This window comes from Callithrix jacchus, chromosome 3 (assembly GCF_049354715.1).
Source record: "Callithrix jacchus isolate 240 chromosome 3, calJac240_pri, whole genome shotgun sequence".
NCBI lineage: Eukaryota > Metazoa > Chordata > Mammalia > Primates > Cebidae > Callithrix > Callithrix jacchus.
In genome coordinates this window covers 14,896,441-14,908,578 of record NC_133504.1, presented here as the reverse complement: position 1 = coordinate 14,908,578, position 12,138 = coordinate 14,896,441, and the positions used below count along the sequence as shown (strand labels likewise).

Sequence of the window (12,138 nt, the reverse complement as noted above, 5' to 3'; positions counted from 1 at the left end):
AGACCAGCCTGGTCAACACGGTGAAACCCTGTCTCTACTAAAAATACAAAAATTAGCCAGACATGGTGGCAAATGCCTATAGTCCTGGCTACTTGGGAGGCTGAGCAGGAGAATGCTTGAGCCCGAGAGACAGAGGTTGCAGTGAGCCAAGATCGTGACATTGCACTCCAGTCTGGCCGACAGAACGAGACTCTGTATAAAAAAAAAGAAAAAGAAAAAAGTAAACTATTCTCTTTGGTTCAATTTCAACCTGTAAAAATTGTAGATGTCTCCTTCATACCTCTCCAAAATAGTCCAGGAAATCACTCAAGGGCATCCCCTTTCTTCCCTGTATGCCAGCCTACTCCCCTGCTCCTTGTGTGGGTCGGTGATGACACCCCAACCACTGCTGATGGATGCAATGCCCAGGTGGGTGTGATTCCATGGAGATATTTTAAATTCATAAACATAAATTTCAAAGAGCCCTCAACCCTGCAGAAAAACGTTGTTTGCTAATTTGTGTCTCTCTCATACTCTCTTCCCTCTAGATCAAAGGTGACTTTTCATGTATGCTGTCCTCTCTTGAAACCTTCTCTAACTCCCGTTTTCATCAGACAGCCTCCTTTCCTACTTCACTGAAACGCAAACGGAGTTAGAAAAATGAAAGTGTTAGAAATACTCCAAAACAGAAACAATTAGGTGGCAATTCTGTCACCTTTCTGTCACCAGATCCACAAACCTCAGCAACAGAATCCATTTTCTTCCTCTTCCCTTCAAGTAAAGGCAACAATCCTGCTGTCATGGGCTGACTGTAACTGATCCTGTTGGCACCCTCATCCCAAGTGATGGGAGGTAGAGTCTTTGGTAGGTAACAAAGACATGATTGGATTTTGTGAGTGGGATTAGTCTCTCATAAGGAGAGACCAGAGAGCTAACTAGCTCTCTTTCAGCTCTGTGAGGATACAGTGTAAGATTTCAGTCTCCTGCCAGGGAGAGGACCCTCACCAGAACCAGATGGCTGATATCCTCGGAGTTCTTGGACTTCCAGCTTCCAGAACAGTGAGAAATCGCTTTCTGCTATCAATAAGCCACTCATCTACGATAGCCTGTCACACGGCCTGAACTGACGAAGACACCTTCCCTTAACAAAGAACAGTCCTTTCATTTGTGTTCTATATCGTAACCATTCTCACCTGGGGACAGCTATGTTCTTTCACTTCTTCCTCTTCACTGTATCATTAATCTGACTCTGTTTGGTCATTTCACCTCTATGGGAACACACGTTTAAAATTTCATAGTCCTTCTACTTCCCGCCTTCTCAGCTCCTCACTCATAACCAAATATCTGAGATTTGTCTGTACCCACTGGCTCTACTTTTGCACCTCCATGCCATATTATTTCAATAAGTTTAGTCAGTACAATACCCATTTGCAATTTAAATCGTTACACAGAAGTACAAGTTTTAAAAGGAAAAGCAATAGCTTCCTGTCTCAAAAGTGGAACCCATAATTTCCACTTTCCAGAGAAGATCACTTTCAATTCTCAAAACTGTTTCTTATTGAATTCTACAGCACACTTGGTTAGCTTGGTTGCTGAAACCATTGGTCTGTGTGCCTTTTTCAATGGTAGGTCTTTAAGCACCCTCCAAACCTTTCTTTTCTTTTCTTTTTTTTCAGGGACGGGGTTTCACCATCTTGGCCAGGATGCTCTTGAACTCCTGACCTTGTGATGCACCCAACTCAGCCTCCCAAAGTGCTGGGATTACAGGCGTGAGCCACTACACTTGGCCTTCTTTTTTAATTGGTATTTTTAAGTCTTGCATTTCTTTTTCTTGGCTCAACTTGGATTATTTACATTTTGCGAGAAACTCCCTCTGGGATTTCAATGTTGTGTTATATGCCTTTTATGAGTGACTCCCAAATTCATATTTCGGTCTCTGTCTCTATATAATGGACCACATAACATCTCCACTTGCATACCTAATGCCATTTCAAAATTAACATGTTCAAAACTCAGCTGCTGCTATCTATACCCAAATGTGCTATCTAAACCCAAAATTTTTCCTCGGCTAAATAAATGGCAACTCCGTTCTTCAATTGCTCAAACCAAAGCTTTGGAGTCACCTTTTAATTTTTTTCTTTCTCTCATATCCCGTCCATCTAAAAATCCTTTTGGCATTCTATTCACAAAATATACAGAATCTGAACACTTCTTACCACCTCTTCTGCTGTAAGCTGATCAAAGCAACAATCACTTTCCATGTTCACTGAGAACTTCTATGGGGGGATGGAACAGTCCTACTCTGCAGTTGCCTTTCTGGAGCTCATTCTCCATATAGCACCCAATGTACATGTTTAAGACTCTGTATACTAATTTGTTTAAAATTAGTAAACATCCACTGAGTTCCTGGGTCACTCAGTCCTTATAATGGTTTACAAGGCCTTACATGTTTCATCTGCTGCCACTCAACTTATTTTGCCTTGTAACACCCTTCCCTCTCTTTATACTCCTGCCATGCAAGCCCGTTTGCTGCCTGTTAAGCATGCCAAGCACACTCCTGCCTTAGAGCATTTGAGCTCGTCCCTTCCACGGAAGCAGTGTTATTCCTTTAGTGTGGCTTGATCTGCTTCTTTCAGGCCTGTTCTACATAGTTACCTATTGCTACAACAATGCTGCATAGCAAGCAATGAAGAAACATTAGTGGCACTCCAACAATAAATATTTAGTTGTGAATTTCAGCTAAGCTGGGCAGGACTTGGCTGGTCATGCATGGGCTCAGTCATGTGTCCACCTTCAGCTGTGGGTCAGTGAGTCACCTCTTGCTGATCTCGAATGGGCAGACTGATATATCTGAGGGTCAGCTGGCTACTGGATGATCCAGTATGTCCTCAGCAGTGATGCCTGGGGTTACCAACTCTTTCACCCTCCAGCAGGCTAGCCCTGGCATATTGTTATGGTGCAGCCAAGGAACAAGACACATGCGAAATTATGGCAGGACTTTCTCAAAAAAGCTTTATGACTTCCTCCAGCTTCTGCTTTTGCCTCATCTATGAAAAAGCTTTTTTAGGGAAGTGAGATATTAACGGATGAGGCTAATAGAAGCTTGAGAAAGTGCTGTCACAATTTCACATGCCTCTGAATCAGTCTAGATTCAGCAGTTGAAATAAAATAGATCCTACTTTTGGTGAAAAGTGATGCAAAGTCCCATGGCAAAAAGTCTCAATAAAAGAGGAATGAAGCATGAGAGCAGTGATGGAATCAGTCAGCCACAGCATCTTTTCAGTGAGAACTTCCTGACCACCCAATATAAAACAGCATCTTCCCCTCACACACATTCTTATCACTCTTATCCAGCTTTGCTTTTATATCTGTGCCTGGAATCCTTATATGTATCAATCATGGTTCAATCAAGAAAGTGAACCACTAGGAGATATATGTTGACATTTATTGCAGAGTTGTCTTTTGTGATTGTGGAGGATGGCTGGGCTGGCCAGAAGTCCACAGGAAGGCACCAGGAAGGATAGGTGGCTCCTCTGAGGCTGGAGCTAAAGCCTGCAGTCCACGGTGGGGATTTCTTCTTCCTCAGGGATGCCTCAGTTCTGCTCTTCAGGCCTTTCACCTGATTCAATCAGATTATCTAGGGTAACGTTCCTCACTTAGTGAACTGACGTGTATTTTAGTTCATCTGCGAAATACCTGCACTGCAACACCTATAATCAGTGCTTAATTTAATAACTGGTGACTATTAATGAATTAACAGCCAAACCTTGCTGACACATAAAACTATCATTCCATGCATTTAATTTTTATTTATTTACTACCTGTCTGCCCCCCAAGAAAGTTCACTCTGTGTAGGCTGGGACTTCTCTTTATTTTTCCAGGGATGGGAATAAGGCTGCATCAGGTCAACCCTGAATAATTGTAAAATTGTACTTCACTGATTTTATAAATAATATGCTTAAGTTGCTATTTATTTTTAAAGTCAGTCTTATACAATATGTTGATTTTCTCCTGTGACATGATACAGTCCCTTATGTTTTTCCTCCCCACTGCCACCCACACATTTTCTATCTGCCCATATTCTCATTTTAGTTTTACAGCACAGTTTATGATGAATAAAAATTCAATGTCCACATTATTGTGACTGTCAGTATTTTTCAGAGCAAAGACATCTAATGCACTGTGACCACATTTTCAGTGTTGTATATATGTGTGTGTGTGTGTGTGTGTGTATTTTATTTCTCATGGAGTTCGTTGCCTAATTTTTTATCTGCTAACTTTTTCTAAGTATGTATTCCCAAATATTTCTCAAAAACTTTAAATTAAGCTGGGCACAGTGGCTCACGCCTGTAATTCCAGCACTTTGGGAGGCCAGAGAGGGCGGATCACGAGGTCAAGAGATCGAGACCATCCTGGCCAACATGGTGAAATCCCATCTCTACTAAAAATACAAAAACTAGCTGGGCGTGGCGGCATGCACCTGTAATCCCAGCTACTCAGGATGCTGAGGCGGGAGAATTGCTTGAACCCGGGAGGCAGAGGTTGCAGTGAGCCGAGATCGTGCCATTGCACTCTAGCCTGGCACCTTGTGACAGAGCAAGACTCTGTCTGAAAAAAAAAAAAAACCAACTTTAAATTATCATTGGCCTCCAAATATACTGATATAGATTGGGTTAGGTATCAGTGTCCTGTTTTGTCGTCTTCCTCCATCTTCCCTCATTGCCTTGTAGGTGTGCTGCATCTTCGTCATCTGGGACACTCCTTCGCCACTTTTCTCTTCTGACTTTGATCTCCTGTTTCCTGAATTCTAAGTTTTCTTTTTCCTGGTTTTTTCTTACATTTTTATTATATTGTTATGATAAATTACAGCCTTTAACATAGAAATATGTTCTCCCTCATTTATTTAATGCTTTTAAATTTTTTCTTTGCGCTTTATCAGGTACGTCTTTGTCCTTTTATTTTTGGCCTTTCTGAGTCTCTGTTTTATGGATCAGTTTTGTAAGAACATAGAGTTGAAGTTTACATTGTTAGCTAATCTGAAATTCATCTTCATTTAATTGGGAGTGAGGACCACCTTGTTATTAATATGACAGGTCACATAACTTGGTTACAAGATCATGCAATCATATGACTTATCTGTGATTTTAGTTCTGTTACGTGGCTTTAGTTTACATTTCTAAATGTTAGTTATAAAAATATACAGACATATAGCCTTTCACTGTAACTTCATTTTCTTTTCAATTTACCTTCTTTTTGTATATATAAGGCTTTTTCTTTGCCTAATGGTTACCTTTATACTAACACAGTTACATAATACCTTAGTCACATCTCTTTTATATTCTATTTACTGGTTCCCTGTAATAGTCAATATTGATACTGTCCAGTGACTTCCGATTCCTCATGCTTTACTTTTTTCTCAATATCTGATTTGTACATGATTAAAAAAAAATTCTCCTGATTCTTTTGAGGCAGTTGGCAAGTGTATTCTACTCTTCATGTATTCTCCAAGAGTTCTATTTTTGTTAGGTTTACGGTATGTACATTGTTAAAGCATGTACAACTTTATAACATTCTACCCTTGCCTCCCGAATTAATGTTTATTCTACATTTACGTATATTCAAGGCTGCCTGTCTTCATGATGCATTTTTTTTTCAGGTGGAGTCTCATTCTGTCATCCAGGTTGGAGTGCAGTGGCACCATCTTGGCTCACTGCAACCTCTACCTCCCAGGTTCAATAAATTCTCCTGCCTCAGCCTACCAAGTAGCTGGGATTACAGGTGCATGGCAACACGCCTAGGTAATTTTTGTATTTTTAGTAGAGACAGGGTTCCTTCATGTTGGCCAGGCTGGTCTTGAACTCCTGACTTCAGGTAATCCAGCCACTTTGGCCTCCTAAATTGCTGGGGTTATAGGCATGAGCCACCATGCCAGGCCTATGATGCATTTTTTTATAGTTATTTATTGCCTGTCTAAGGCTTGTTTTCTACCTATTTCTTAGGAAGACCATAAACAACAACTCCTAACAACAATAACAAAATGGCCAGCTGTGAAGAGCTAGAACTCACCCACCCCGCTGCTGTGTCATCCTTCTCCATCGCCATAAGACAAACCACTGTTTTTTCCCTTTTCTCTTATTTTTGTTGTCGTTGCTTTTGGTAGCATTATCACGCATGTGTATCCCTAAACAATATATTTTAGTTTTATTTATTCTTGCGCTTTATAAATAGGGATTAAGACTCTCTAAAGTATTTTGCAATTTGCTTTTTCCACTCCATCTATTGTGCTATGATTTATCTGTGTTGTTGCTGGTAACTGCTATTAATAGCATTGTGTGCATATACCTTTTTTATTGCATGTTTATAACTATTTTTCTTTGGCATTTACATTTGAAGATCAGTTACCTTTATACAAAATCATAGGTCTATGTTTTTGTTTTTGTTTTTGCCCTTGAGAATTTAAAGATGTTTCTCGATTGTCATTTGGTACAAAGTGTTTATATCAAGCAGCCTGAGGTTCTTCTGATTTTCATTTTACAAACTATATGCTCTTTTTATTTGGATGTCTAAAGGATTCTTTCTCTTTCTCTGAAGTTGAATTGATTTACTTGACATGTTGGTGTTGATGATTCCGACTTGATTTCCCCGGGAGAGTGTCCTTTTCTCACTTCGTGCACTTCGTCTTTATTCTTCAGTTTTCTTTTACACATGTGTTGTATCTTCATGGCCTCTCTTCCATATTTACCTTTTTTCACAAACTCTTTCCCAGGTTTTTCCCTTATACTTTTGATTTTTAAAAGTCTTCCTTTTTCAACCTCATTTTCTTACTGGATTCTTTCTAGTGTTTCTCTGATTTTGTGTTTCTTCCAGTCTAGTTTTTATTTGTGAGTTTATTCCTTTCCTGATCCTTCTCCACTATTCTCTAATATCATCCTTTTGTCTAGTTATATTATTTTTGAAATTTCCTTTTTGTGCTTTAAACTCTTCATTTGTAGCTTCTGTAATTTCTTAGCCCCTTGGAGCCAATTTTGAAATACAAAGTTACACATTTTTTTTCTGGGGTGATCCTTTGTCGGTAGGTTACTTGAGTGTTTATTTTTACACTCTCATTGAATAGCAATCAATTACAAGCATTTTTTGTTGTTCTTGTTTAAATAAGATGGGTTTTCCTATATATTTAGAAAGAGGCACTAGTATTTATGATTGTAAGTCAGCCAGTATGCATTTTTACCTTCAGTATTTGAAATTTCCCTCATAATGGGTCCTATGAAGTATGAATAATAGTGTCAGTCTTTGTAATTACCTCTAAAAAAGTTTTTGGGGTCAACTTCCTCTGAACGTCCCCTCACTAGTATATAAGCCTTTTTTTTCTCTTCTGTACTGCGAGCATTCTTGCTTGACCGATTTGGATTTCTTTTTCAGTGATATTTCCTCAGAAGAGGCTCTGTCCTAATGAAAGGATGATTTTCTTGCGTGTTTTTAATTACTGAGAACCTGGGCATCCTCTGATCTTGCAGTAGCCTTTTACTTTCTGTGATCTTGTACTCATCCATAATTTGGAGTCAGTGCAGACTTCTACCATTTTCACCATTTGTCCTTGTAATCTGCTTGCTGAGATTCCCACTCAGATTGTGGTCCTTTTTCTTTTAGAGAGGAATATTTTAGAGCAATTTTTGAACTCTGTCTCAGAGGATCATCAGAACTCCTTTCTTCTGAAATAATAAATTGCTTTTCTTTTTTTCTGTCTCTGCATAGCTGCTAATCATACAGTCCCAGTCTGATCCTATTTATGCATATTCTGGGGTTTTGTGGGGATATTTTGTCATCTATTTTGTTGAAAATACTGTTCCCTAAATTTTTTTTCTTTTTTAAAAATAAGATGGAGTCTCACTTTGTTGCACAGGCTGGAATTGTGTATTTTTAGTGGAAATGAGGTTTCGCCATGTTGTCCAGGCTGGTCTCCATCTCTTGAACTCAGGTGGTCCACCCAAAGTGCTAGGGTTAAAGACATGAACCATGCACCTGCCCCCCAAAATTTTCCTATTTCATTCTCCTTCTCCATATTTATAATGACATTTTAGGTTCTCACAAAATATGTTATTACTACTGTTTTATTGATGTGATATTCCTTAAATACAACTATAGACTAATAAGCACATTTCTAATGATCTTATGATTCTGTTATTTTTAGCCATAGTTAAATATGTTCATTTTGCTTACTATTCAAATGCACTCCTTTTGCAAGTCTTCAAAACACTCTGCTCCTCTGTTCATTTGTGTATTAGGTTTGCTTTTCTTACAGTCTGTCTGCTTTTCTTCACATGAGTCCTGGCGATGCTTCCTCGGTGTCAGATTGGTTCTCTGGATCTCTGTGTAGCACCTTCCTGACACTTTGATTTTTAGAAATACAGACTTCAGCAATACAAAATGAAAGTTAGAGTGCCTGTGTCTGAGTGCAAGAGTTACTGAGTGGTATAAAACTGTGTTTTGTTTTGTTTTCCACAGGCTATAGTGATATTTAATTGGATAACCTTATTCATTCAGTTATCATCTGCGAAAGGAGACGACCAGGTACAGTTAAAGTGCAAGTTAATGACTGTTTTGGGAGGCAGGCTGCAGAAATTCTGGCACTTTACATTTTCTTCCAGTCTAATAACTCAATTCCGCAATTGGCAAATGAGCTTTATAGGAAGACTACATGATTAAATTTTTTAGCATTAAAAAACTATTACCTACATCAAAAGGTTCAAATGTAAAATATCGTTGGCCATAAAGATAAAAAATTTGAGCAAATAAGTAAGTGAAAGAGAGACGTGAATATTTTAAATACTCTTAATAGAGAAAGGGGGAAGTACATAAATTTTGACAAATTGGCTTTTTAGAGTCATCTATCTCAAAATTAGATAATCTATTTCAAAGTGATGAGAAAACGCGGATAGCATCAGCCAATGCCTTTTTTATATTCACTATAAAATTATCTGAAAATGCTCTTTTAGCATATGGTAGACAGCAGACAGCAATGAATCTCATTAGTTAAAAGGGAGTGGCCAATCAAGAATCAACACATGCATGCTCTGCTCATGTACCCCAAAACCTATAATCCAATAAAAAATTAAAAAAAAAAAAAGAATCAACACAGAATCATTGTGCAAGAGTCTAGGAGTACACAAAATTAAGTTCCAAATTTAGAATTTTTTTTTTTTTTTTAACTGAGGTTCACTCTGTCGGCCAGGTAAGCTGGAATGCAGCGGCACGATCTCGGTTCGTGCAAACGAACCTCTACCTCTTGGGTTCAAGCTATTCTCCTGCCTCAGCCTCCGAAATAACTAGGACTACAGGCTGGTGCCACCACACCCGACTAATTTTTTGTTGTTGTTGTTTTTAGTAGAGACGGGGTTTCACCATGTTAGCCAGGATGGTCTTGATCTCCTGACCTCATAATCCACCTGCTCGGCCTTGCAAAGTGCTAGGATTACAGGCTGGAGCTGCTGTGCCCTGTCCCAAATTTAGATCATTTAAAGATTTCTATTAGTGCTCAGCTCCTTATTCATTGCAAAGCAAACATGGTCTTATTAATAGTAAACTGCTTTTACTTTCAAATTAAGGATTATATTTCATATTGTGTGTTCTTTTGTTGCGGAAATAACAATTAAGCAACAATGCATTTACAGATCTTGGAAAATGTTTAGCGACCCCATCAGTTTGAGGTACTGTACTTTCATAAACCTTATTAGTGGTGGAAGTATAAGCTTATTTCCTGAGATGGATCAGGTTTAGTTGGCAGGCATGGAAATCTGTTGAAGTATCCTCAGGAAATGCAGAGGAAAACGGCTGTGTCTACAAAGGTTTCCTTGCTCTCGCATGAGTTGCTGGGGTGAGAGCTGGTTTTCTAAGTACAACCTAATATCTCTGGTTTTGATGAAAAGATTGAAACAATAGTATACCCAGAATTGCCTGGTTTGGGTTATTTCTAATTTGGAAATTAGGTAGTAACTTTCTGACAGAATGGGAAATGGTGTAATTTGCTCTGACAGAATGGGAAATGGAGCAATATTACAGCAATATCCAGCAATATTTTCAAGGTAGTGTGATGGGGGAGAAAGGTCTAAAGTGTAAAGAACAATAATTCCCTTTGTTTGACTGACAAACTTATGGCGATATACAATTAAACCTATGGTTCATATTAACTATTTATTTTCAATGTGGTGACAACAAATTAAAAATTTCAAAATTTCAATAATTTTGGAAGAACACATGGTGTTTGGTTACATAGAAAAGTTATTTAATGGTGACTTCTGAAATTTTGGTGCACCTACCACCCAAACAGTATGTATCACACCCAATGTGTAGATACTTTTAAAATTTATTTATTGCTCATTTTTACTCTAAAGCACTAGAACATTGTGTTCTAATTTGCCCACATTTGTTAAAACCAGATAAGTCATTGTTTTCATGAGATCATGCTATATGTATAAAAACAACTTGCTACAGGTAGTAAACTAGTCGCAAATTATTTCTGAACAAAGAGTGCTATATTAAAATCATAAGTGACCATCTTTGAACAAAAAGTTTTGCTAGTTTGAACTTAGAAAAATAAAGGTGAGAAACATTAAAATTATTGAGTCTAAGAGGGCCAGTGTCTAACATGTTCTTGAGATGATATTTAACATTACTTAACTTCTGCTTTAAAATTATACTTCTGTTTAATGCCGTCAGAGTACATTGGAGAAATAGTTTTTATTTAAATTTAAAAATGTCATACATATTCATGACTCAGCTATGTGAAATAAAACAACAAATTTAATTCTAAAAAATTAATGCCACAGAATACTTTCTTTGGTTTTGAAACTTTGATGTCAAATATATTATTCTTTTTAAAAAAGTGTATAAGGCTTCTTTTTCTTCATTTGTTACCTCTTGCCTTTTGGATAATAGCCATCCTACCTGGTGTGAGGTGATATCTCACTGTGGTTTTGATTTGCACTTTTCTGATGATTACTGATGTTGAGCACCTTTTCATATACCTGTTGGCCATATTTTGTCTTCTTTGAAGAAATGTTGATTTGGGTCCTTGGCCCATTTTTTTTAATCAGATTATTTTTGTTGTTATTGAGTTGCATGAACTTTTTATCTATTTCTATATTAACTGTTGATGAGAAACATAGTTTGCAAATATTTTCTCCAAATCTGTAGGCCACCTTTTCATTCTGTTGACTGTTTCCTTTGCTGTGCAGAGGCTTTTTAGGTTGATGTAGTCCAAATTGTTTATGTTTACTTTGGTTGCTTGACCTTTTGGTGTAATATCCAAAAAATATCCTTGCCAAGACTAGTATCAAGAAGTTTGTCCCCTATGGATTATTCTATAAACTGTATGGGTTTAGTCCTTGTGTTTAGGCCTTTGAGCTATGTAGGGTGTAAGATAAGGGTCCAATTTCATTCTTTTGCACACGGAAATCCAGTTTTCCCATCATTCATTGAGGAGACTGTCTCTTCCCTAGTGTGTCTTCTTGGTGTCCTTGTTGAAAATTAATTGGTTTTATGGGCTTTGGTTTATTTTTGGGCTAGTTATTTTATTCCATCGGTCTATGTAAGTGTTTTTATGTAAGTATTATACCATTTGAATGTAAACTGGCACAGCCATTACAGAAAACAGTATGGAAGAAGTTCATAAAATGAAAAATAGAACTACCGTAGGACCCAGCAAGCCGTTTTGTGGCAGCATCAGCACCTTCTAGAGGTACCTGCATTCCTATGTTCATTGCTGCATTATTCACAATAGCCAAGACATGGAAACAACCTCAATGTCTGTCAGCAGATGACGAGGGATAGAGAAATTGTGGCAGATTCTGAATATGTTAATGTACTTGATCGTAGTAACAAGTTCACTATGCATAAAGTATGTCAAAAGAATTGTGTTGTATACATCTAAACAATACAAAACAAAATAAATGTTTATTAAAGAATCTCAGAAAGAAAGATTAAAGTATTATAAAAAAGAAGTTTCTTACTTCAAGGAAATGGAGATTATGAAAAACGTGAGAAAAAGATCCACTATCTAAAGATGAACATATGGAACAATGACAATGAGAAGAAATACAAAAAGTGAAAAGTAGGCTGGGTAAAACATACAGTAAGTGATTATATGCATTTATACGTATGTGT

The 12,138-nt window shown here is 37.7% G+C and overlaps 1 long non-coding RNA gene across 1 annotated transcript; it reads left to right on the top strand.

Annotated features, from left to right (window-relative positions):
• Window positions 1–333: 333 nt before the first annotated feature.
• On the top strand, window positions 334–4,111 carry LOC144581705 (uncharacterized). Its single transcript, XR_013532795.1, has 2 exons — window positions 334–408; window positions 528–4,111. It is a non-coding gene; the product is annotated as an uncharacterized LOC144581705 (long non-coding RNA).
• The last annotated feature ends 8,027 nt before the right edge of the window (window positions 4,112–12,138 follow it).